Source organism: Marmota flaviventris, chromosome 14 (assembly GCF_047511675.1).
Source record: "Marmota flaviventris isolate mMarFla1 chromosome 14, mMarFla1.hap1, whole genome shotgun sequence".
Classification (NCBI taxonomy): Eukaryota; Metazoa; Chordata; class Mammalia; order Rodentia; family Sciuridae; genus Marmota; species Marmota flaviventris.
In genome coordinates, this window is record NC_092511.1 from 14,303,448 (window position 1) to 14,329,684 (window position 26,237).

General features: G+C 50.3%; 1 long non-coding RNA gene across 1 annotated transcript; it reads right to left on the minus strand.

Moving 5' to 3' along the window:
• Window positions 1-11,023: 11,023 nt before the first annotated feature.
• Window positions 11,024-14,235, minus strand: LOC139701697 (uncharacterized). Its single transcript, XR_011704226.1, has 3 exons — window positions 14,172-14,235; window positions 13,061-13,228; window positions 11,024-12,203 (listed from the first exon to the last, which is right to left on the minus strand). It is a non-coding gene; the product is annotated as an uncharacterized lncRNA (long non-coding RNA).
• Between the last annotated feature and the right edge of the window lie 12,002 nt (window positions 14,236-26,237).

Sequence of the window (26,237 nt, forward strand, 5' to 3'; positions counted from 1 at the left end):
GAGGAAGTTCGTGCATGATGCATTGAATTAGCAGCCACAGCCCAGCATGATTTCAGCAGCATGGAGCAATGCCTTGAAGAACTCTCCCTCATGGGCTGGAAACCCAGAGAAAGCTCTTGGCTGTCTCGTGGCGAGATAACAGCCCGAACTCTGAAGGAAACATTCCATGTGCATCAGCTTTGCCAAGGACCACGGTCCAAGCAAAGGTGCCTCCGGCCTGTGGAAGGGGCTCAGGGACACCAGTGCCAACGGCAGCAGGTGATTCACTCTCAGACAGCTCTGTGCACCTTGTCGTTGCCAAACCGTCTGCCCATCAAACCAGCCACAGAATCCCAGACCCCGCCTATGATCTGTGGGGCCGGATCCCAAAATTCCCACGAGCCCCAAGCTGTCTGCCAATCATTACTCCAGTCTTGGGCTGCCCGGCAGACGCCAAACCCTATGCGTCTTGTTCAGAGATGTTTATAGCTCAAGTTCCAGAGACAACTTGGAGGCTTCTCAGGCTGTAATCTACTTAAGACAAAAATCCATGACGTCTTCTTGGAATCCTGTGGAGTTCCCAGGGGGCATTCCAACCTGTTCTGCGGAAAATCTGATTTTCCTGCATGTTGTATGTCCAGGTGAGAAATTATAAAGGTAGATCACAAGATGACCGAACGTGCTAAAATGCAAAACACATATTTGCAAAGGAGAGAAGCAAGGATTATGGGATGCGATTCCTCAGGTTGATTCCAGCGGTGCAAGCCAAGCATGAAAATTTACAGAGGGATTGAAGCTTGTCTCATCTACACAATGTCTTCGTCCAGACAGCAGGCAGTCAGGGCCAAATTCTCAGCCTATAGCATCGATTTTACCTTCAATGCCCAGGACCCTGGAGCTTAGTCCTTTCTGGATCACAGAGGTGAATGCTAGGGGACCCTGCTCAAACCTGCATAGGGATCCAGACACATTCAGGAAACAGGGATTGCCAGCATAAAGAACTGAATTGGCTTCGGGAAGAGAAGTCATCCTAGGGTGAGACTCAACAATGGAGACCTGGATATGAGGTGTCCACACCTCAGCAAAGGAGGCATTCCCAACGTGCTCTGGTCTGACCCTCACGTTTGTCCCATCTCATCTGATGGATCCACATCTACTGTCTCTAAATTCTTTAATCTGTGACTGAAAGGGGCACAGACCGGCCTTCAGTTTCTGGCTATGAGGGTCCCTGCACGTTAATGCTGTCTCTAGCAAGGACCCCAGATCCTTAGGGGAGGTGCCCAATAGCAGGCTTGACCCACATGGAAGACAGCAGTGTCCAAAGCCAGGCTCAGGCACTAGGCCAGGGTTCCAGGGTGGGAGGGGAACTCAAGGACGTGGGCAGCGGTTCCTAGAAGAAGAGGAGGCACCAGTAACTTGGGAGCACACCTGGAATATCCGGGAATACTTGGTGGGAACTCTGCAAGGGAGTCAAGACTCCATAAGCAGAAAGCTGAAGAGGAGTGGAATTTAGATCATTGCTATTCCCGTGAATTATGTGTACACACGGTTGGAAACTGATTGATAGAATCGGGTTATGAGAAATCACCAGAGTGGTGGGGAAACTGATCCTTCTGAAGGCCCAGATTGGCCTCCTGTGGCCTTGCTTAAAAAATGGAAATGCTATTTGCAAACAGAGGAGTCCAGCTGAACTGCTTTTCCATGAGCCACTGGAGAAGGCCCTCGGCCCCTCAGTCTTTCAAGTCACTCAGGGTCTGGGTTGTAGGTGGAGGAGGATGTTGGCCAGTGTGCCTGAATGGCATCTCCATCACAGGTACCAGAAGGGTCTCCAGGGGTCTGTGTGGGCTACAGCCACAACCCTTCTTGCTGAGCAGGAACAAGACACCTGTGGCCAATGTTACCCAAGCCACCATCCTCAATCCTGCTTACAAGATGCTGTGAGATAAGTGAAGTCATCATGACCTCACAGCAATAGCAGAGTGTCACTCCTTTTTCCAATCATTTGCTATTCAGCCAGTTCCCCCTGTGTGTCAGGCACTGAGCCAGGCTCTGAGTGCCCACTGGTGAACAAGACAGAAGGCCCTGCCCTCGTGGAGCTAACAGTCTGGTAGGGCAGAGAGGCATCAAGCAAGGAAACACTAAAGAAATTGAAGTCATGAGAGGAAAAGAGCAGGCCTCTGTAGGAGAGGACCACAGGAGAGAGCCCACTCTGCAGAAATGCGACCTTAACCTGAGATGTGAAGGTAAGAAGCGGTGGATGGGAGTCACACCCTCCACATATTGTTATTAAGGCCAGTGCAGCTGCTCGGGGACAGGCTAGGACGGAGCTGTAAATGGAACCAAGGAGAACGGTAAGTGGCAGAGAAGTTCGAGAGGATTGACAGTAGCTAGATGAAGGTAGATACCCTGGTAAGGAAATGGATGAGTCCAAAAACCTGTGAAGACAGAATCAACCCAACTGATGGTGAACGGGTGTGGCCATGAGTGGGGAGGAGCAAGGAAGAAGCCTCAGTTTCCACCTGGACTAACTGGGTAACTGGAGGTGCCATTTACAGAGACGTAGACTAAGGGGGAGCAGGTTGAGAGGGAATCCACAGCTCTCCTTTGGGACCTGTTAATTCCGAGCTGTGAGTCATCCACACTAGATGTTAGGGAGTAAACTGTCATATGGGTTTTGAGTTCAGGAAACAGATAAGGATCAGGGATTTGCTAGTACAGGGGTGGACACTGGGGCAGGGGTGGCCTGGTCAGACTTTCAGGGTGTTTGCTCAGTTCATAATCACCTGAGCCCCATGATGGCCCGTGGAGGTCAGAGGGCAGAATGCCATGGCTGTTGGCCCACACTCCACGGCCTCCATGACTCCCTGCTGCCCAGAGGATAAAGTCTGAATTCCTCAGACTAACGGGAGGCCCTCCGGGATCCGGCCTCGGCTTTCTTTCTCTCCCTGCAGACCTGCGTGGGCCTGAGCCAGCCAACCCCCTTCCACCGTCCCTGAACACTCCAGTTCCCGTCCCCTCGCCTTTGCCACAAGGACCCTTCCCTGGGCTTCCTTCTACCTCTCCACACAGCCAAAGGCCACTAAGGAGAAGGGGAGGGGGAACAGCTGGCCATGAGCACAGCAGGGGACAAGCCGCAGTGCAGAGGAGGCTGGGGCCAAGGACAGGGTGGCAGACTGCAGGGCCACCTCTGCGATGGCAGAAAGAGGTCAAGGCAGCACGATGACTCTCCTGACATTGTTTTTCTGAGCAAAAAGCAGGTCCCAAAAAGCCACATTTTCAGATTATTCTCGGTCTCCTTTGCCAAGTTCACCTTATCTGAACAAACAGAATTCGCCTCCAAAATCAACTCTCCATGAATTTCCTTTGGAAGAAACGCTGGATCACAGATATGATCTAGGGGGAAGTAAAAGACGGGGTGGGCAAAGTAGACAGATAAATGGATTCTCCCCATAGGTTGAAAACTGGCTTTGGGCTTCATTTAAAAAAAAAAAAAAAAAAAATCACTTCCAAGCAAGTGCCTGAGAAGCCGAGGCCTGGAGTCAGAGGGTAGCTGTGGGGTTCTCCACGCCAGACCGAGGTGAGGGCCACCTGGGCCTCCAAACAAGCTCTGCTCAGGAGCTGCAGAACCACCTGTTGGGCGATGCCCCTGCCCACGGATGGCCCTGCAGAAGGGGCTGCATTTGGGCAGTAGCTTCTTGTCCTTCTTTCTGGTGCCCACTTCCAGCTGGCTCTGCTTTCTGAGGAAGTTGGGGTGAAGCAGGAAGCCTCCCCACCACACAATGACACCTTCTCTGTCTACATTCGCAGGTTTGCGGGACACAGCTCTCTCCCAGGCTCCTGGGGCTTCAGCTGTACAAACCCCTCCTGCTGCGGGTCTTGGCTGGACATTTTGGGGTCTGCTGTTCCTGTTGCTGCACACACTTTGCCCTGAACATCCTGGATTCCATCAGGCATATTCTTCAGCACTCCCCACGTCTCCTGCACTTCCACACTCTGGTTGTCACTTGTGCCACGTTGTCATTGTTACTCCACACACATACTCTTGCGGGAAAGGCCTGTGCCTGGTGACGCTTACTGCATACTTGCTGAATAAAGACACGAAGGAGAATGCAAATTTCTCTCAGCTCTCTTTCATCCTTCAGAGCCCTAGAGAAATCCAGGACATGGAGATCAACCAGAGGAGCCTCAGAGGTCATCCGTTCCACCAGTAGCCAGAGGAGAAGCTTCTCCCATATAAGAAGCAAGAGGCACGGAAGTTAAGTGTGCAAGTTTTAAACTTTTGTGCTAATAGATTCGGTCTTCTCATCCAGAATGGAGGGTCCTCTGTGACAGACTGCCCCTTGCTCCTTATACCTGGCACAGAATACAGAAATCACATAGCCACAGTTGCAAAATAATGAGGCTCCTTTGGGACTGTCACAGGCACACTTCTCTTGATGGGGAATTTGAAACCTTGTAACATTCTTCTGGACCCACAGATCCTGAATTGCCATCAGTGGGAAAACACACCACAATCCAAACAATATAATATGTGTAATCTCACATATTACATATATATATATATATATATATATATATATATATATATATATATATATATAATTACCACCTTCACTATAATTGCTATTAATATCATCTCCCCTTTGCTACCCCAAAAGTTCCCGTTTCTCTTATTCTCTGCACCTCGTGCCCATTATTGTCTATGTTTGTTCTTCCTTATTTCCTGTCTGCAGCAGGTGTTTGGGGTCAGATCATTGTCTCTGGAGAAAGCCGTGTTTAGAGAAGGACAATTTGCCAAAAGTCTGGGCTCTCTTGCTGTGATGGGGGCCGAGTGCCTGCAGCAGGCTCCGTCTGAGCAGCAGCAGCTCACAGCTGCCACTGGGATCCTGATGATCCAACACAGCCCTTCATCTCCCTTCATTCCCACCCACCTCCCTGCCTAGAGAGGGCCCCGTAGAATAGCCCACCCAGGGAATGATGCAACCCCTGGGAGCTCTCCCCGCCCACTGCCGTCCAAACACATGCCCACACTCTAGTGATAAATACACTCTACACACCATATGCACAGTCCACACAAACATACCACACACTACACACACGTACACATACAGTGCACACACACATAATACACACACAGTGCCTACGGTGCAAACCCCACATGCACACATCATACACAACACACACTCAATATGCACTATTCAGACACATCTACACACACCACAAACACACTACGTACAAACACAGACTACACATACGCCAAACACATACACTCCCACACTGTATGAGTACACACACAGACTACAGATAGACACAGCCCCATATGCCATAAACATACTACCTACATGTTCTGCATATACCATACACATACTGTGCATGCACACATGAATAGAACATATATATATATATATATATATATATATATATATATATATATATATATATACCCTGCATACCTCATGCATGCACTACACACAGACACATACCATGTATGCACTATACACAGCATGCAATATACTCACTATACACACACCGTAGACACACCATATACTTACACACTAGCACACACAACACAGAACACATGAACACCAAGTAAACCATACCCATGACACACTACACCTAAATGTGTATCACACGCCCACACCACACACATTTGTGCACCACACACACCCCTCCCACCAGGCAGGTGACCCTGATGCCCTTTCTCCTGAAGGCTACAGCCTGACTGATGTTCTCTAAGTAAAATGACAAATGCAGAGCCCCTGGGGCATGGCTGGCCCTGCTCTCTGCCCACCTGGGCCCTGAATACACCTGGTCCGTGTCAGGGCGCTCGGCCTCCCCAGCAAAACAACGCCTGGGAGTCTTCAGCAGAGAACAGAAAATGACCACATTGAGGGTAATTGGGAAAAGCCCTGAGAACGCCCATCTGAGTTTGGTGGCGGTTTGTGGCTGAGATGCAATGATGCAACTCGCCTGGCACCAACGCTTCCTGCTTCAGGCCAGGCGTGGCCTCGGCCGGGCAGTGGTGTTTGATCCTAGTGAGTGAGAGGAAGAGGAAGATCCCTTAATAACAACAACAAAAGAACCCCCCGGACCAGGAGCAGGAGACTGTACTGACCTGACTGCCACGAGCCTGGGACAAGGCCCTTGAGCTCTTCAGGCTTTGGTTGCTCCATCTGTAAAATGGGGCTATTCTTTCCTAGACCCCCTCACGGGACGGGTGTGAGTAGCCATTGAGATGACCCACAACTAAGGCCCTGCAAAGGCTGAAGCGCTGCACAGAAGTGTCCCTGGAGGAAACTTTGCATCTTCACCCTGAGTGGTGACAATGTAGAGGCCACCAAGTGAACTTACTTCCCCATCTAATTCCAGGGATACAGTTCCCCAGTGCTCAAAAGAGGAAGGGCAGGAGATTACTTCTTCCCCGAGGGCACTGAACTAGGCATATAGCCAATCAATTTTTATTTAACATCAGAGTCAAAAATTCTAAGACCTAAATGTCCCTCCTAAGGTCAAAACTGCGACAATTTTCACACACATAAACAGGTTCTCTCATCCTCCCTGGACACAGTCTGGCTCAGACACAAGGCATCTGCGTGCCCGGGAACAGGAATCACCGGGGCCCTGCAGTGACCCAAAGTCTCTTAGCGTCCCAATCACAGTCCCAGCTCCCAAAGCCGCACAGGGACTGACCGTGGCCTCCCCACTTAGGGGGAGCTATGCTGAGTGACATCTAACCGTCAAAGTGCCGGAGACCACAGCAACCCCCAAATGTGAGGCTGATTAAAGAGGGTTATGTGAATTGCCGAATTAAGCCGTCCAAAATTGGATAAAGCGATTGTGAAATCTGTTTTGAGTCAACCTATCCATGTCTCATTGCAGGAAAATGTCTCGGTAAGAGTTCATGGAGGAAAAAACCCCAGCGACTCGTTGTTGGCTGACCTTCCTGGGCTCCTAATACTCAGTTCCCCAAAAGGCATCTTAGCCATGTAATTTCCAATATGGGAACAATTTGAGTTGCAATTAGGCAAATCTCAGAAGGTTCTGCCACTGATTTGTTCGTTCTCTCAATATTATTCTATAGGACACACTAAAATACTGCACCAGGTTCACACAGAGGACAATTAGGAACGCTGCTTGTAGGGCTGAGGGCCGGGAAACCACCACTGCACCATAATGGTATCCCGGGCCTCGAGCAGGACATGGCCTCCACCCCTCAAGGACATCTGTTAATGGGGCTTTGCCAGAGGCCAGGGCTATTGGCAATTCAGAGTTTGGGGCTCTGGGTAGGGAGTAGGGGGTGGTCAGAGTAGCTACCAGCTGGAAGGCAGCCCTGGGCATCACAGATAAAGGAAAGACAATGCCTACAGTTGTGTAGATTTTGTGGAAAGCCCCATCTTTCACCGAGTGCTTCCTCTATGCCAGGCCCAGCTAGACCCCAGAGACACTGAGATTAAAAAAAAGTCTTGGCTCTGGACTTCACGGGGCCTCACTGGAGGACATACCTGCAGTCCCACTTACGATACAAGATAACAATTCACAATCAAGGCATTACTTTTGAAAATGCCAGAGAAGGAAGAGACTTAATTCCACCTGCAGTGTGAGAACACCTTTGCAAGAAGGACATAGTTGAGTGGGCCTTGAAGCATGAATAAGAGTTTGGGAAGTAGAAAAGCGAGAATGAGTGTTCCTCTCTGCTTGGTAGGGATAAGTTGGCACTCCCTGAGCTCTGAGTGCCTCCCACGGACAAAGTCATGTTCACCATTTTCAATAAGCCAGAAAAAAGCTGGCCTTTGGTTTTAGGCTAATGTCTTTCCACTTGTCCCTGGTCTCCAAGGAGAAGGAACTGTTATCCTGCCCCCTGGGGCACATCTGGTTTTCTCTCTTGTCATCATCTGCCCTTTATCCCTGGGTGGCTGGTTTGTTCCCAGTGAGCAGGAATGTCTGGAGTCTCTGAGCTCTGTGCACAAACTGCAGAGACTGTCTCAATCCCTTCCTGACCAGACCAGAGCGCGTGCCCTAGCCGGATGCTGCTCCAACTCATGCTTAGGTGACAGCAAGGGCTAGCGGGGAGAACCCACAGCACAAAACCTGATCCCTAACTGATATACCTGGCACCAGCAGGTACCCGGTAAATGCACCTGAAATCTCCATAGTCATCAGAGAGCAGGAAAATACAGGTGATCCCCAGGGACAGAAGTCCTTGGTTTGATGGCACGGTGATGTTCAAACCTCAGAACATCTCTGCTCCTCCCCCTGGTCCCCCTTCCCCCTCCCCCTCTTCCCCCTCCTCCTTTTCCTCCCGGTTCACACTCAATCCCCTCCCAGCACAGAAAGACTATCTTTCCAGTGTCAGAGTCCACCTCCAATCCCCAGGGCACTCGTTGTCATACCCCAGGATGTCCTGGGAAGGACAAATCCAGACTCTCAAGCCTCCCAGCCTCAGTCTCCTCCTCTGGTAAATGGGACTAAAATTTCCCTGCAAGCCCTAGATGGGAAAGAATGCTCCTATCAAATGTAAGGGCTTGTTTCTGGTTAGTAACTTGTTTCTGGGTAAACAAACAGTCTTCTGCTTCTTAAGGTCACTTCCAGCTTGCAATCTCCCTCTGCCAAGATGCTCGGGGCTCCTCCTGGGGGTACAGCTCCCCTGGAGCAGACATTCCGTTGTCTGCTGTCTGTCTACTGAGCTGCGGCCAGCTCACAGCCTCCCCCATGCAGACAGTGGCCCCACCTGTGCCTTCCTAACCCAAATGTGAGCTTCCAGGTTTGGCCGATGGTCAGAAGAGAAGTGTGACTTTCTCACAGGCCTCGCTGTCCAGTGCACCAGCCCCCCAGGGCCTCTGCATGGCAGGCCTCATAAGGGAAAGACAAAATCCTGGACAGGGCACAAGACACATCTCAGCCACTCAAATGGGACTGGCCATTACCAAGATCCACATTTGATATGGCTGCACCCCAGAAAGCCTAAGGACTCTGAGGAATGCTACTGGAGGACAATGTCCCTGATTCTGTCAGTAATCCTTGGCCCTAAGCAGAGGTCCAATCCATGTCCAAGCTGGTGCCTGGTGTTGAACTGTCCTACTTCCAGGAAGACCTGCCCTTTGGGCAGTGCATTCACAATGGGCAAAGGAACAGCCTGGAAGTCCAGCCAGCCATGCGGGGGGGAAGGGCCCAGAGCAGGCGGGCAGTACTTCTTGCAGGGACTCTGGAAGAGCATCATGAAGATGTCCCCAGGTAAAGCTCCTCCTGGAGGCATCAGGGTGAGCAAAAGTGATTAGCAGGAAAACAAGCAGCATTGACAAGGAACAGTGAGCTCAATCCCCAAACACCTGTGCTGACAGGCCAATGTGAGAGGAGGTGGTGGAGCCAAGGCGCAATCCAAGCCTGCCTTGGTCTGGAAGATGGGAACAGAGAATCTCTGCTCTGGAGGGGAGGCCAAGGGGGTCCTGGGAAAGGCAGAACGAGCAGAGGATGAATAAAGAAGGTGCAAGGGGGGGGCAGGGGGCTTTAGGGTGGTCCTGATGGGATCCAAGCCAGGATGTCAACAGCAGATAAGAGAGACATCCTGCAGTGGGAGAACCAATAAGTCAGAGCCACCCTGGAAGTGGAGGGCAAAGGAGAGAAACAAAAGAGAACAACCAGAATTCAGCTTGGTGCCTAGGAGCACAGCGGTCAGTGAACAGAATCAAGGAGAGGAGACATCACCTGGGGAGAAGAGGCTGGGGAGGTGCAGAGAAAACAGCCCCTTCCCGGGCTCCCCCTGAACTCACAGTCGACACAGAGCCACGTCCTATCCTTTTCCAGGTATCATGTGGAGCTGACCCCACCCAACCCTGGCCCAATGTCTGGTGACGTCTTTGTCAGGCAGTTGATTCAGGAACAAAGGCTTGATCATTCATGAGATGAGACCCATGAAGCCCCTGTACTGGACACCCAGATGCGTGCTCCCCTCTGGTAGCCAGAGCCCAGCGAGACCTCCGTGTGAGATAAGAAAACCTCCCTGGAGAGCAAGAGCCACTTAGCTAAAGGGATCTCCTTTTCACGGACACTACCAGATGGAGGACGGACATATCGGAGAGTCTGTCTTTTGTTTATAGACATTTCCACCAGGACTTCCTTTGGATGAAGAGACCCAGGCCACCATGGTTTTCAGCTTCTTTTCTACTGATTAATAAGCCCTCAGGGAGGTCACGGCTAATAACAAATGCTACTCCAGGCCCATTAGTGATGGCTCCTTTTAAGCCATAACTGCTGCAGCCAGGGTGGCTGACCATCCCAATTTGCCTAGAATGCTCCATTTTCAGCACCCAAGTCATATAACCCAGGAAAGCTCTCAGTCCCAAGCAAATTAGGGCAGTGGGTCACCCTAGCTACAAAGGGCTCTCTAACATTAGACAGGAGCAACCCTGGCAGCCAGTGTGGACACCAGCAGAGGCACCATGCTGGCCTGTCCAGTCTCCGCAGACACTCAGGTCCTCCAGCGCCTCTCCATGGGCTGCCACTCTTTGACCCACCCTACCCCCAGGAGATTATGCTCCTTCTCAGGCACCTGTTGGAGGGTGCACTGCCCAAGGAATTGCCGATTGTTTTAGAAAGTCCGTCCCTTGGCCTCTCTGCTCCCTGTTCTTCCCATCAGGGAAGGGCTGAGGGGACCCATGAGAGCTGACCACCAAGAATTACCAGGACAAATTCAAGTTTCTGTTCCTGATTCAGTGACATCCCACTCAAAACCAGTTTGGTGAACCATTTAATCCTGAGGTTTGCGGATGAGAGCTTCCCAATAGGACATTTTACATCAGTTTTCTCAGAAAATGTAAAGCTGAGTGTTTCCAAGAGCAAATTGCCTTGGCACTCTAAATAAGGGAGTGCTGCTAGGGGGACTTCTAAGGAAATCCTTTAAAGAGTGGAAAAGATGAGAAGAGGCTAGAAAGATGAGAGCAAACCCGACTGGCCAAAAGCAACCGAGCAGGGACACAAGACTCGCCACAGAATCCAGAGCTGTGCTTTGCAATTTTTAATAAATTTTCTATTTTTGCAATAATTTTAAATGGACAGAAAGGTGCACAGGTAGTACAGAGTTCACCCAGCATCCCCTGTTGTGAACATCTTGCTTTTACCCAGTGTATTTGACAAAACCAAGCCTCCAATACTGGTTGGTTTCTATTAGCTAAACTCCGGACTTTCTTTGGGTTTGACGAGTTTTCCTAATGTCCCAGGATTCACCCGAGGTTACCACATGTCTCCTTAGGCTCCTTGGCTCTGCGAAGAGTTTCTCAGATTTTCCTTGTTGTTCATGACTTTGACAATTTGAAGAAATCCTTATCAGGTATTTAGTAGGGCAAACCTAGACTTGGACTTGTCTGGTGTTTTTCTCATGATGAGGCTGGGGTTATAAATTTGGGGGAAATAAACACCACAGAAGTGAAGTGTCCTCCTCCTCATATCGTATCCGGCCCCATGCCATCAACATGACTTAGCCCAGGCATGTGATCACCTGGCCAAGGTAGCATTTGCCAGTTTCCCCGCTGTAAAGTAGAGCGGGACTTTCTTAATGTCTCCCTTTCCAAACCTTTTGGAGAGAAGTGCCAACAGCAGCCTCTATGTTCATCCAGCTCTCTGGCCCGTGACTACTGGTCCAGGCTGGAGAGCACATCAGTCTCGTGCAAAACTTACAGTGGTCCCACTCCATCCAAAATCGTCGTGCTGACAGAAGTCAGGCGCAGCGCCAAGAAAAAAAACTGCAGCTCTTAAGTTGATGTCCTCAAAGAAGGGATATAGTCTCAAGAAAAGAAAAAAGTGTTCAGATTCACAACTGATTCTCTGAGATCATGCATCCTCTTCCAGTTCCTTCGGCTCTCCTTCCCTGGCCACCTCTTCCTTAGTCTCCTCTCTTTGTCTTCTTGCCCCCTGTCTTCCTCCCTTAAATTGTAGAGGGCTGGAGTGCAATTTTTAATTATTTGTTGGGCTTATTAGACAGAGTTCTCTCTACTCAACTTCATTTGCAGCAGAGAAAGCTGGAAGAGTCCCCTTCCTCTCCAAGACAAATGGCCAGACTTCCTTTCACCAGGTGATCATCAGTATATATTTTCCAGACCCAGCAACAGGGACACATCTTCCAATGTGTGGTCTGGCGAGTGACAGTGTGCTTGACACCAGGGTTGTCTGGTCATCAGACCCCAGTCAGGCAGAGTGCCTTAAAAATGTCTTCCTCCTGTTTCCAAATTTATCTGGAGAAGAAATGTTAAGAGTTGTCACACTCCACACTTGAAGGGGACCTTAGAGCACATCCAATCCAGTTACCTCATCTACAGAAGGGAAACAAAACCTGTTGATAAGAAGAGACATCTAAGGTCCCTTAGCCAGTGGGTGGCCATGGGACAAGAGCCCAGCAGTCTGGTTGCCCACTCTACTGGTCTTCCCACTACTTCACGGTTGACCATATCATGGAGTAAGAGCTGGCTTCCCCCACATGACTATTCCTAGACAAGCGCCCAGAATCCATAAGATAAACCTTGCCCTTTGGGGTTATCTTAGTAATAAGACTGCTGTGGGCGTGGGAACACAAACAACATGGCTGTGGAGTTCGTATAGGTCTCGAGTGCAGGGACCCGCAGGCTGGTGGCTTAGCTGCACTCCCAGAATCCCACTAAGGTGCTGGAAGTCAGAGCAGGGTCAGCTTTACCAGTCCTCTGGAGAGGAGGGGGCCCTCTCTCCAGGACCATCCCGCGGGCCCTGAACATCCTTCAGGCTCTGATGCTGGGACATGCCCTGCCAGTCTGCAGAGGGCAGCACATCTGTCTGTCTGTCCTGTCAGCCTTTCTGCTGCTTTCCTGCATTGGCCCAAAATTGATGGGAGAGAAAGAGTCTAAAGAAGACACACAGAAAGGCAGAGGGAGCCAGTTGTGGGAACAAGATGTAGCAAAACTAGGAAAACACGAAATGAAGCTTGATCTCCTGCCTCCAGACCCTCAGGCTAAGGAGTCAGCAGCCACCACCGTGTGACACACTCACTACACAGCATAGGAAACTACTAAGCTACTAACATACTAACATACATTCCACCTTGTCCTGGGAGCTCACCTACCCACACACTGGAGAACGCCACACAGATGCTGCTGCGGTAGGAACTCTTTGACCCAGGTTGACTCACGGACCGTGTGGGCCCAATCCCAGTATCCGGGGGGTGCCTCCTTGGGGTTGAGCCTGTAGGTTCTCTGTGCACTTTGAACTCCAGGTCCCAGCCTAGAAAAAACTAAATCACATAGCAATAGCAGCTGAGAGGTAGCCAACAAATTTGGACTCACACAAAATCCCAGAGGCCCTCAGTTGCCATTACGAATTCCATATCCACTCATTAGTAAGTCTTTCCACAATCTCAACTCAACCCACTCTCTCAGCCTCACGCCCCACTTGGTCTTTCCTCTTTGTCCTTCTGCCTGAAATTTCCTTCCTTCCTCAAAACAATTCCCCTTCACCAAATGCTGAGCTCTTACTCATCCTCCATACCCCTTCAAAGCCCCCTCCAGGAAGTCAAGTTCATCTCCCGACCATCTTCTCCATAAAATCCCCCAAAATTTCTTCTTCATCTATTACTTGGTTCTGACGCTCAATACACATCAAATTGTATTAACATCAATAGTTTCTCTAACTAGGAACTAAGCTTTTGTTTCCAGCTGAATAGAAAGCAAAATGGAAAGATCTGGATCTCCAGGACCCTTGGGAGCTGATTTTCACACTCTCTTCTAGTCACACAATTATAATTCAGCTTCATTGTTGGTCTTAACAAAAAACATTCCCTAAAGTTGCTAATGTTCCTCTGGGCCTGCAAACATTTTTAGTCCAAACACATCAGCTGCAAAATGTTGTAGCCCTCCTTGGAGAAAGAGCAAGAAAGCCAGATATGCTTCAAGCCAACAGCCTGGAGGTGGGAGCTGAGACCCCACTCTAAGCAAGCTCCCCAGCACCTGGGTGGGCATGAGCAATTCACAGGCAGAACCAAAATAATGGAATGAGAGGAGGAAGAGAGGATGATTTTGTTCTCTTACAAAAGGGCCCCCATCGTTACATACGATGCCCCATGAAATAGTTCACAGCTCAAATCAAGAGGTGGAAAACAGCATGATGTTTAGAGAGGTGTAGATCCTTCAAGGCTATCATCGCCCAAAGCAGTCACCCAGCCTCAACCTCACACTTACCAGCAGGGCAAGCCAAGGAAACTGGTGAAACTTGGATGCCTTCATGCCCCGTTAGCTGCCTAAGGGGACAATTAAATTAAAAATATAATGACTTTACATCAGAAGGAAGTTTTTCCAGGCTACACATGAAAAGCAAAATCCTGCTTTTATAGTTCATGTTAAGAACCCAACACCAGGAATCGTGCAAAATAGGAAGGACGGAAGAGCAGGCCACGCGTGGAGGACTGACTTTGAGAACACCTACCATTTCTGAAGGCATGAGCATCTCAGAATAACGAGGATGTGTCTGGATCTCAAACATTCTTCCTCTATAGCAGGAACCTTTGATAAGTTAGATGGTCTTATGAAAGCTGGAAAATCATTAGCTTTGACAATAGACCTATAAATAGAAGACCAGGGACTCATGAATATGCTAATGACTTTCCTCTGCTATGGCCTTGCGGTATTGAGGTTTCAGTCCTAACATGCACATCAGTTGGTGCCAAATCTAACCATCTTGCAATCTTCCCCAGGAATCCCTGCTTCACACGAAGCAAGCAGTATGAATCACAGATGTTATGGGAGGGTCTGGTATTTCTGCATGAGCGAAGTGTCTCCCTGCCGAGTTTTAATGATTTAGTACTTGGGTAAATACTCTCTCTAAAATGGAGCAAGGACCTAGTAGTTCAAAGGTTATGAGTACAATGGAGCGTCAAATATTTTCTAAATTAACACATTATATACAGATAAATCAGCCAGCAGATAGTTACGGATCCACAGAGCATCCTAATGGGTCTTAACTTCACTGGAATGTAAGCCCCACGAGGGGGCAGGACATACCCGCTGGACCCAAAAAAGGATGATGGTCACACAGTAGGTGTCAATAGCTCACTATTAAATGAGTTCATTGATTAATCAATAATTAAACTTCACCAATGAAGGAAAGTATCGCAAAGGGTCCTTAGATGTTCTGGAAATATGAGACCAACTGTATGCATGGAACTCATGGAACTCCAGAAAGCCAGCAGAAGTAAGACTTACCTGTTTTCAGGTACAAAAATCCTTCCAGAGGTCACAACTATAGACAGTCAAATTACCTTCCTTTGTTCACTCAGCACTCGCCAACTGAATCCACACTGTTCCCAGTCTCTGGTCAGGGTGGAAATACAGAAATCGCCAGAAACGACTAATAGAAAGGACATCTTGAACCAATCGTGCATGATGATCTATGGGGCTCTGAATGCTGTCCAGCCTAGCTGAGGGAGGAAGGGTTGAGGATCAGAGACAACAGAGGAGCACAGGGCCCAGTCACCCTGTAGGAGCCGGACATCCAGCCAAGGCATAACACGGGACCTGTCCCTTTGACTCCAGTGCATACCAAATCCTGGAGGAAGGGTCACAGATGCTACTCAGGAACAGAGTGGGTGTGAAGCAGAGCAAAGCAAGGCATCTTGGAAAACTGGCAAGGACCTTGGATTAGCAAGAAGAAAAGAAGCATCACGGTAAAGCTGCAAGGAACTTCGGGCAGAATGGTAAAGTAAACACTTTGGATCAATTCCACCAAGGTTAGAATCCAAGTTCTGCAGAAGAGCCATCAAGGGCAGGTCAAGTTCATTGAGTGCCAGCTTCCCTGTCTGAAAATAGCAGCAGTCTCTGAAGGACCCCAGGGAGCCGCAGCTCATCCCTGGTAAGCTCTCAGGAAGCTTAGATACCTTATAAATGGCAGCTGGGGATCAGGTAGCCCTGAATGCATCCATAACCAGATCTCACCCCACGTACACGTCACCCAATTCCTACTTCATGGCCCATGGTGGACTTCTGCCTGAACCCCAAGACCCCCATCTACTGTAATCAATCATTTCTTGATGATTTCCAGTAGGATTACTCTACCAGGAACAGATAAGTCTTAATTCCTGCCTACCTGCTCTGGAAGGGCTTCCTTGGTAGTTAAACACATCTTCTCCCCGCTCTGAATCTACAAAGCTGCTTTTCTAGTTCTCTGACAGGTTGCAGTACAGAACTGCCTTGTTCCATAGAAGCCTCTTTTCTCTTTAAATCTGCCACATCAGACGATGAGCTCTTTGAAGACAGAGAACTCCTTTCCCACCACAAAAGTCCCTGCTTGGATTCCTGTAGAGCCGGCCTTGATACATTTCTTTTGCAAAGAATCCTGGTCAGCGGGAGTTTTGCAGGTGAGGAGCTAGGCCTCCAGGTCTTTCAGCTCATCAGGAGTAAAAAGTAAATCTGCCTTTGGCCTCATGCTCCCATGCTCAGCTCTGTTTCTGGAGTCACCGTGACCTCTCCTGGGTACCAAAAGGGCACTCCATATCATCATGGAATGCAGTGGTCCCACAGACCAAGCTGCGATCCTGGGCAGGGCAGGAGCCTGTGAGCAAGGCTGACCTCCCTGCCGTTGCTTGGAGGTGGCAAGGCCAAGATCCCAGCCAGTAACAGTGTTGGCCTTGGCTGTGCTCCTGCCTCTGGAAAAAAAGGCCAAGGTTTCCCTGGAGTCCTGACAGCATCTCTCCTCAATGGTCAGCCCAGGCAGGCTTGGCTAGGTGTCCCACCCCAGCAGGGCCAGCCAGCAGCACCCAAACAGTGCAGGGGGCAATCTAGGCTGCATCCTCCCCAACCCTGTTCCAAAGAGCCCTTTCCTCCCCAAGGTGACAACCTACCTGCCCCATGAGACTGAAATATCTGAAACACGTATCCAGCCACCTTACTTCTCTGGCTGAAAGCCCCTACACAGTGCCCTGATCTCTCTGTCTTAACACACCTGACTTCTTGACTAGGTCCCCTAAAAGCCACCCACACATGTGTTCATCGGGACATCCACCCATTTACTAGAGAGGGACTCCCACCCATGAGAGGACTGGAGGAATTAAGGAGTGACATCTAAGCTGGGTTCTGCCCTGGCTCAATGCCAACTCCCCACCAGCTGCTGTGGACCAGCCTGAGTCAGTGGGTCTCTTTCTTCAGTCACACAGAGCCTCAGATTCCCATTACAAACCTTGGGGGTCCTCTCTGAAACAGGGACAGAGAGCAAGGCTGGAGACGACCTCACTCCATCCTCTCTCTTCCTCTGACGGGCCTGAGGAAGGGACCTGTGGTAGCCCTGCTCTGAGCCCCTGGGCTCTCTGATCCATGGACTGGACACTAGTGAGTGGGACTCTCCTGCCCCATGAAGCAGCCCGACCAGCGAGACTGAAGTCACTCCCACACTTCAACAAAATCCAGGGGTCCCACACAGTACAGCAGGCCCTGCAGTAGGAGGAAGCAGGCTGCTAGGGACATGTGAGGCAGAGGGCCATGTGGCTAAGGACCTGGAGCAACAGGGTATGGCCAGAGCAGAGCCCTGAAGCCCTGAGACAGAAAATGTAGGTCACAGAGGGGAGCTGGTGTGGCCAGTCTCAGAGGGGTTCTTGGAGATGCAAGGCTAAGGCTGGGCCTTGAATGATAAAAATGACAGCCACAGTTTACTGTGCACCTACTATGTGCTAGGCACCACACAGGCATTATCTCATCCTTACCAAACCCCTAGAAGGTAGGAAAGATGAAGCTCATTTTCTCGATAAGGAAACTGAGATTCAGATGTAAGTTCCCTGGCTTCCAAGACTTTTAATGTCAAAGGCAGTATCTGAACGCAGGCACATCCTATCCCAAAGCGCAGGCTCCTTTACCAAATGGGATATAAGCTGGGGAGGAGTGCGGAGGGCAGCCCAAGGGAGGCTGGGCAGAGCAAGGCCTGAAGCAGGAACAAGGAGCAGCTGGTGGTATAACGGCTGTGACAATGAAACCACACCCAGGGGTGTCAGCAATGTGATCTCAAGGACCAAGCAGAGAAGAGTGTCCCCCTTCTGGGAAGGAGGCACATGTCACTTAGACCAAGAGAAGGTCTGGAGCTCCCTCCTCTCCTGGGGTGCCCCCTCCCCAAGCTGACACCTGCAGCTTACGGGAGCCCACATGCTCTCACAGGGCTCTGGAGACTGTAGGACCTCAGGCCAGGAGCACAAGCCGTGACCCCTCTTCACCCAGCCACACGCCTCCAGGAGCAGCCAGACCCAGGGTTCCAGCAGCCCTTCCAGAGGCTTCCATTTGATGCTCAGAAAATGACCCAGCCTGCCTTCGGGGCCAGCCGCCCATGCTGGGAGTTTTCCCTGGACAGTCTCCAAACTTGCCCTGAGCCAGACACAGCCACCAGCAATCACGGCTGCAGGGCACGGAGAAGGGAAAAGGGGCACTTAGCTGAAATCCACCTCTGGACCCAGCTCCTCCAAGAGCCACAGCACCTCCTGCAGTGACAAGCTACTCCCAGGCCACCCCAGCACCAGACACTCTCCGGAGGCTGCCCCCCAGAGAGGTCAACATTCCCAGTTAACCCACAAAAAGACCTGTTGCCTGAGCAAAGTGACCAGCCAATTAAAACACTTTGTAAATGAAGACGCGCTCTCTTGCAGATGGAGAAAAACAAGACCTTACAGAACCACTGAAAGCAAAGACCCACGCTTTGGTCCCAGCTGTAACCATAGCAGCAATGTGACCTCAGACAACTCACTACATTTCTGATTCTTCCTTATCTAGTAGTAATAACATCCTACACTTACCTTTAAGATTTGTAGCTCACGTGTGCCTTCACATAAACTATCCTGTTTAATGGAGCCTTACAAAACCTCGTGAGATAACAACTGCCTCCCTCATTTTGCAGATGAGGAACAACAGGATCAGAGAGGTCAACCTCGACATTCAAGCCACATAGCCAATAAGGGGTGGAGGCCGAGCTGAAGGGCCTGAAGTGCCTGCTCGGCCCACCTCCCAGTGCTGCCCAACGTCTCGTCAACCACAGAGGCTTTCTCCCTCCCATTTCTTAAGTGTCTGGTTTCCTGCAGTCTGGATCCTTGTGGGACAGCTGGAAGGACATCTCCAGGTACGTTCAAAGCCCCCAAAACACAACATTCTCCTCTACCCCAGCCCTGCCAGACCAAATGCCACCATCTTCAGATCCCCAAAGATTAAAATCAGGAAAAGAATGTGGGGGTGGGCTAGAGAGAGTGTGACTAAAGTCGGGCAGGGAGGTGGGGCCCTGATGTAAAAGTGGGTCCCTGTAGTGAAAAGAGGGGGATGGTGACCACATCAGCACTTGCCCAAGTTGGTCACCACTGAAAATACCACATCGGAGCACTGCCTCCAATGTCCCCTGGCAGGACGAGAGGACAACACAGATGCAGTTCCCTGAGCAGGAGACCCACCTGGTCCATAGCCCACTGGGCCTGCTGCCCACCAGGCCTGCTGCCCGCCAGGCCTCATGGGCAGCGCTGACTCACAGGGGGTGGACTGAGGGGACGGCCTGGCCGGGCTCTCAGCACGTCTGACTCACCGTCTCCTCCTGAGCCACTGTACGACGTTCCTTCTCCCAGAAACAACATCCATCTCTTTTTTAAAACTGGCAGAAGAGCTTTTTCATGTTCTTGGGACTGTAAACTGAGCATCGAATTTTCCGCCACTTTTCCTGGTAAGTGTGTCTTGTGGGAAAGTTAAAAACAAGCCCATCTGGGGGCCTGAACGTTGTCTTCACTCTTGAGCTGCCTGAGGTTCTCCCCAGGTCATCCGCATGGAAGAGGCTAAAACCAAACACGTTTCAGAGACACCACGGATCAAGCAAGCACGAGGCTGGCTGGCAGATCCGCTTAAAGGAGTATTTCATGTTTAATGTAGATCCACGTGTCAGGTGCTGGAGCAGGCACTACACATGTATTTCTCTAACCCTTACCAAAGTTTACAATTATATTTCCTTTTTTAAAGTTGTGGAAACTGAAGCTCAGAGAGGTTAGCAACTTGCCCAGAGTTCAGTGTGGGAGCCAAGAGTCCAGCCCAGGTCTGTCTTGACCCAAAGCTTATGTGCGGTCCCTGAGCCACACAGCTGCTCTACGTTTAGCACGGAGAAGCGGCTCATCCCCCGCAGTTGACTGCAGGTGACGGAGCATGCCCAGGCGTTTGGTGGAGCAGAATGCCCAGCCTCTGTCCTTTGGCCAAGTTCTTACTTCCTCCATGTCTACACTGCCCGAGTCCTCGGGCCAAAATCCTCCAGCTGGCTGTATCTGCTGGGGAAAGCCAAGGGTGAAGAAGAGTCATTCTCATGGGCACTGCCCACTGGTAAGGCAACGAAGCCTCCTGGGAATTAACCACCTCTGCAGCCTGTACAGACTTCACTCCCCAGATCCCTCCAGGAGCCCGCCCACCTGGGCACAAAGGCCTAAACATAACGGCCCATCCAGGGGCACAGATGGTCCTTGGACGTGAGCCTCCTCATATGTAGATGGCGTGTCAATGGACAGGTGGCTGGGTGAGCACTGTCGGGGTGCGGAAAGCTCATCCTGGATGCTCTGCTCACCCCTCCACACCGCCCTGTGCCCAGAGGCTGACCTGGGGCTGCATAAACCAGCTCCCTGGCCCGATGGCTTCCAGTTAGGTTTAGCCGATAGAAGGTGCTAGCACTTCCATTGAGCAGAGGTGTGGGGTTAGATCAGGAGATAGCCTCCCTACTGGCAGCCCCTCCAGTGGAGCCCTGACACCTCTCAAGCCACCTCTCCTGAGCCCCCAGGGACAACCCAGCTGTGGCTCACTCAGCAACACCCCAGCTCCCACTGCAGCTTGTCACCTCATCTCCCACTCACGGCCCTGGGCCTCCTCACAGTTTGGAAATAGTTCCTCCCTTAAGTCCTCCACCTTCATTCCCTCCTATGATCCTGCCAGAACCCAGCTTGCCAGTGTCATTTAGGGAAGAAGCACTGACTTGAGTCAAAAAAAAAAAAAAGCATGGGGTGACCAAAGGGCCACTTCGATGGCTTTTTTTTGTTTTGTTTTATTTTGTTTTGTTCTGTTTGTTTTTTTTTTTTTAATCATCACTATAGTCTAGAAACTGTGGCCACTGCTGTTACAGTATTTGCTGTTCACTTAAATTATCACATGTAACTCAGAAGTGCCCATGTTCCTGCTGGCCACAGCTTCAGTTCCCTGGCAACAAAGTCACACTCGGTACCCTGACCAGGGCACTTCACTTTTGTTTTTGTTTTGTTATTATTGTTTTGTTTTAAGTATAAACTTCTTATCAAAATCCATTATCTACTCTGTTGCAAAAAAAAAAAACTGACTTCCTTTTAGTTCTTACAGACTCATTCTTGATGGAGAGACAAAGAAGACCCATGACCTACCCTTGAGGAACTAGAGATCACAGGGTGCAGCGTGACGGGAGCTGTGAGAACACACAGGTGACTCTAGCACAGACCTGCAGAACCCAGGGAGCTTCATGGAGGGGGTGGGCACCCAAAATGAGGCTCAGCGTGTGAACAAAGTGAATGAGCACGCTCCAGGCGGTGGACACAGCACGTGGGCAAGTGTGGCAGTACAGCGTGAGCCGACTCCGGGTGCCGGAGGAGAGCATTCTGATTGGAGCTTGTGTGCATGGGCACTGATGACCTTAGAGCACAATGGTTGTCATGGCCCACAGCCACCCTGGGAATTTAGAAGGAAGTACAAAAACACCTGCAAACTAAATATAAATGATTCCTGGCCAAGACCCACATGAACGGCTCTGCTAAAAGACAAAATGGCTTTCTTAATGATAAAGAGAAACAGTCGATTCATTTCTGAGTTATATATTTATGCTCCAGGAAAAAAATTAGTCCTGAAAAATAAGAAAATTAAGGTCATATATTTCAAATTTGTTTAAGTAATAAGATATTGTTGAGTACACATATTCTATGAACTAGTGTGTTTCCATGCCAACTGGCCAGAAATAGCTCCTACAAATAATAGTAATGGATGGATGGATGGAAGATTTAAAAAAAAGGAAAAAAAAGGAAAGAAGGGAGGAAAGAAGAGAGTGAATGAATTCATAGATTAAATAATGGAGATAAATCAAAAAAAGTAAATGTCCCCAAAGCTTCCTTCTAACTCGGCGAATGATCTCTGCCCATTGTCACAGAAACAAAAAGTTGGAGAGTGACCAACTGAACTGGAAGCCAAGTCCAAAACTCCTGGAGCCGTGGGAACACACAGTGCTGACCCTCAGAGAGCCACAGATAACTGAGAAGGGGAACAACGCGCCCATCTTTGCCTCCTCTTGGCCCTCCTCCCTGGGCAATGTGGGGATCACATGTGGGGATCCTGCAAGAGAAGAGCGCCCTGGGGAACATCCCGGACTGTAAATTCCAAGGAACATTACAACCAATTGAAGGAAACTCTTGCAATTTTCTCAGCTACAAATGGCTCCAAGGAAAGTCTGGGTCAGTTTTCAGACCTGGCAATACCTTCCTTCGTGGCAGAAGGACAGTGGCCATGGAAAGGCCAGTTTTCCTTCCCCTTTTTCCCAGAGGAGAGAGCCCTGAGCTGCGAAGGCTGTGTTTTCCCCACCTGTGGTTTTACGGTCAAGCCAAGTCAATAAACTGAAATACAGCTTCGGTTCAGATGATTCGCAAGGAAGAAAACAGCAATTTTGCCTTCAAAGGGACAAATCGTGGAGCCAGAAAATGAGAGTTATGTTTCCGGAGTGCACACTGGGGGAAGGCTGGGCTGCAGGCTTCAAAGGCCATGATCCACCACGTCCAGAGGCAGCTGGGCTGGCCCAGGCTTCGGCAGTGGGGGGCACCTGTCACCTAAAGAAGACACGAGTTCACTAGTGGGCAGAGTCTATGCGAGTGGAGAACCCAACCTGTCGGAAAATCAAGAGCTCCAGGACCCACATGGCTGCTGGTCCCTGCAAGAGTAGAGGAAAGGGAGCAAAACACCCCGTTATGGGCTTTCAGTAGCCAGTCCCCCAGATCAGAGGAAGAGCATGTGAGGAGGGAGGAGGGCTGCCCTCGAGGTCATGGGGTCCTGCTTCTTCCTTCCCTTGACCTCTAAGTCACTCTGGGGCTTTAGGTAAGCCATTCTTCCTTCCTGGGTCTCTATTTTCTCATCCACAGATGGGCACAGTCACATGGCCCCGCTCATCTCACAAGAAGGAATTCGAGACTCTCTCAAGGTTCCAACAAAAATCACTTTACCATGTGGCCAGAGCAGGTGAACCCCCTGGGGATCTCGTCACTCACAGTCCTCATATCTTCGCTGACCCTGCAAGGCAGCTTCCTCTCTAGCTGCTCAGAACAGTCCAGCCTCATCCCCAGCCCCTGCCTGGGTTCCCTTGGGAAGCTCTGAATCTGGGTTTTTGAGGCCATCTGCTGTCCCAGTGTCCTAGTCTCTGAGGATTGCATACGGCTTTGACACAATCCTGACACTCCACCATAATCAAGACACAGCAACATTTTTTAAAATATTTTTTTAGTTGTATGTAGACACAACACCTTTGTTTTATTTATTTATATGTGGTGCTGAGGATCGAACCCAGGCCTCTTATGTATTAGGCAAGCGCTGTACCGCTGAGCCACAACCCCAGCCCAAGACACAACAACGTTTACTACTAACCCCGACCAATCAAGGGCGCTCCATCTTCCTAGGCACAGCGCTACACAGAAAGACACTCGGAGGCTCATGATGCACAGGGGAGCCCACGTTCCCCTCCACCCAGGGAAAATCTGCAAGATGCCAAAAGGTTTATTTTTCTAGGATTAACATAATGACAGGGAATCAGCCATATATATTGTTGAACTTGACGAGCCAAACATTTTTCTGTAATTTCTACAATAATATGAGGAAAGTTGAAAAGGGGGGAAAAGAGGGAAAAAAAAAAAAATAGCCGGTGTTAGGCCATTCTTCGTCAGCTGCAGCCTCCAAAAATAACAGCCACTCCTATGAATTACCAACAACACCGTTAGCAAGACAGCTGCTTGATACAAGCAGTGGAACATATTAACAGGAGCAGCCTGAGGAAAGGGGCTCAGGGAGGACAGACTGACCTAAGACAGCCGGCACCCAGGAGTGCAGCAGCCCTCAGCCGTCACCCGCTGTGATCTGCCCTCCCCACTGAGTGGGAGAGATTGTAGAGATGTCGCCCTGACCCACACAGATTTGAAGCCTTTAGGCCATGGGGTAGGGGTATCTGGATTTGGCCACACATGACCTACAGCACTTTCAAACAGCTTATGAGATTCTGGACCTTGACAGTTGCTGAAGTGACATTTGGAGAGGCAAACCTGAAACCCAAATCCAAAGAGACGGTCAAGAAGGAAGTTCTGGGGACAGGGAAGCCATGGGTGGATCTGCCCTTGGTAGACGAATGGGCACAACCTGCCTTTCTCAGGATCATCTTCAAGAGCCCCCAGTCTCACTCAGGAAGCTGGGTGACCACCACAGTTCAGAACACTGCGGGGCGCAGGATATAATGAGCCCTCAGTGGGGAATCCAGAGAGCAGAACTCTGACCTTGCTTCACCACCTGACACTTCTATGACCTGGAATCAGTCACATCCATGTCCCAAGCCTAGGTGTTCTCCATTGCATGAGGACATTATAGAAATGACTTCATAGCTTCAGGAGGGCGAATTTAAGAAATACAATGGAAAGCTAGAAACCGGTGACTAAGAGCCAGCTCCCCACCCTTCAAACCCTGCACTGAGGGGACTCAGGAAACAGCAAGCCCAGGCTGCTTCTGAGCCTTCAGGGATGTGGGCCAGGGGTGGCGGGCAGAATTGAATGCCACTGTCCTACGATAAAGTTCGGGCTTATAAGCAGTCCGCAAGCAGAAGCTGTATCGCTCCCAGACCCCCAAGAAAGAGGCTTCCCTTTGGCCCTCCCCAGGAGTAGAGGAACTAAGCTCCAGTTTAGGTAGAGCAAGAGACATTTGTTTAGAGCCTCAGAGGAAAGAAGCAGAGCTACTGGCAATCACTACTGTAGTCAGATCTGCTTAGGAGAAGAAAGAACTTTCTACCTGTCAAAGTGACTGGCTAGTACGCAGCTCCCTCCCAACTGTTCCTCAGGCTCTACCTTCTCCTCTCCCTTGGGCTTTATTTTAGCAAAAGGGATCTGAGGGGGAAAGGAGTCTGGAAGTGGAAGAGGCTGGAAGGGAGGTGACAATCCAGATCGGGTGCTGCGCTCAGGAGTCCTCGGCTGATGGAGAAGTCAAGTCAAGGACAGCCAGGATTTGTTCCGTCAGGAGAGCCACACAGACCCACTGCCCTGAGGAGCCTGTGAGGGGGTCTTCAGGAGCCAGGGTCAGAGGAGTGAGGGAGAAGAAAAGGTCAGGAAAGTGGGCTCCCCACAGGTGACAAATCTAGAAACTCAGTGCTGGCCCCAGCTCACCCTCTCCTCCCAGGTTGTGTGACCCCAAGTGAGATATTGAGTAGAAAAGATGTCAATGGTAAGGGACAAGGCCCCAATAAGTCTGCTAAGTGCCAGAATGCAGAAAGGCATAAGTCACAGCGGGCCACCAAGAACTCCTGGCCTTTAGGTTCTTGGGAGACACGGGCAGAAGGCAGTGTCCACGGGGGAGCTGGGAATTTGAGGGAAGCGTGAGACAAACACCAAATGTTTCACCACTGGAGATAAAATTGAAAATGGCCCTGGAACTCACTTTATCCAGAATTTCCAGGGGGAGGTTCGGAGTGAGTGAGTCACCAAGAACACCATGGCTGGTGCCGAGAGCCAAGCAGCTGAGCTCAGGGACGTTTCAACAGATCTTGGGGGAAAGATGGTCCAAACCACTTGCCCTGCACCCGCCCTGGGCCTGAAAGGATTGCCTCCGTCCTTTCCAAACCCACCAACTGTGGGCAGCTCAGTGGGCCTCACGCTCCTCCCAGAGGCTGGACGAGAGGAAACACAAAAAAGAGAAGGCCATAAATCTGCCTGTCCTCGACAGTGCTCTGGCACCTTCCGTGTCTTTCCTTCTCTAAAGGAAAAACAATGCATAACTAATAACAACCCCCAAGACCACAACAGTTATCAGGCCAGCTGGGTGCCACTTCTAACCTCTCCCTGAAAAACTGTGGGCTCTTCAACACCGCCTCCTGTTGGCGCCTGTGTGACATGTGACCCCCTTGCAAGCACCCTGCTTCTGCATGCAACAAGCATCAGATACAGGCCTCTGGACAGAACTGGTCCTGTCCTGTGTTTCCACACTCCACCACATACATGTTCCACCAAGAGGAGAAACCCAGGA